General features: G+C 41.6%; 1 non-coding gene across 1 annotated transcript; it reads left to right on the plus strand.

Annotated features, from left to right (window-relative positions):
- Positions 1-530: 530 nt before the first annotated feature.
- On the plus strand, positions 531-637 carry LOC111818352. Its single transcript, XR_002822371.1, has one exon. It is a non-coding gene; the product is annotated as a U6 spliceosomal RNA (small nuclear RNA).
- Positions 638-891: the final 254 nt, after the last annotated feature.

An 891-nucleotide genomic window follows, 5' to 3' on the forward strand; every position in this document is an offset into this window, starting at 1 on the left:
CAGGGAGTTCTGCTGAAGGGTTCCCTGCTGGGCCGGCAGCCTGGGTCGAATGAGGATCTAGCGGGCCCTGGGTCGTCTGTTCCATGGGTTTTAATAACAATGTGTATTTCACTACAATATTTTTTTGTAAAATAAGACTTACACAATCACCATATATTTTGATCTCAGATCCTGTATACCATCCTCCTACCTCCTACCAGCACTCTGGAGGTTGAGGTAGGAGGATCGCTGAGAGTGCAAGGTTACAAAGTAAATGCAAGGCCATCCTAAACAGCATAGCAAAATCCTGATTCAAAAAGACCTTACCTAAAATGTTAAAGAAATTTTTTAATAAAAGACATTCTGAGACCAGCAAAAGTGAGATGTTGTCATGTTTCTTAGGCCTAGGTGGGTAGAAAGGAAAGAAAATGTTATCAGACCAGAAGTGCTAGAGCCTGGAAATGGGGCCACCCAACAGAAAATGGTGTAGCATAAGGCCCTGCCACAACCTGGAGCCCAAAGAGAAAAAGACAGGAAGAGAAACACCTTGAGTGCTCGCTTTGGCAGCACGTATACTAAAATTGGAACAATACAAAGAAGATTCGCATGGCCCCTGAGCAAGGGTGACATGCAAATTTGTGAAGCATTCCATATCTTTTATACAAAATAGTTAGGATTGTGCTGGAGAGTTGGCTCAGTAGAATAAGTGCTTCCCTGGCAAGCTCAAGGGCCTGAGTTCAATCCCCGGTTCCGAAAAAAAAAAAGGATAGATATACAGCTGCATTCTCTTAATTCAGTGAATAGAGAAATTTGTTCTAATAGTGTTTGTGGGCAGGATATCATGTCTGCATCTTGTACAATGAATAACCACTAAGACAATAATATGCAATGTATTAATTATTGAAACTGTGC

This window comes from Octodon degus, unplaced genomic scaffold (genome assembly GCF_000260255.1).
Source record: "Octodon degus isolate 3935 unplaced genomic scaffold, OctDeg1.0 scaffold00088, whole genome shotgun sequence".
Classification (NCBI taxonomy): Eukaryota; Metazoa; Chordata; class Mammalia; order Rodentia; family Octodontidae; genus Octodon; species Octodon degus.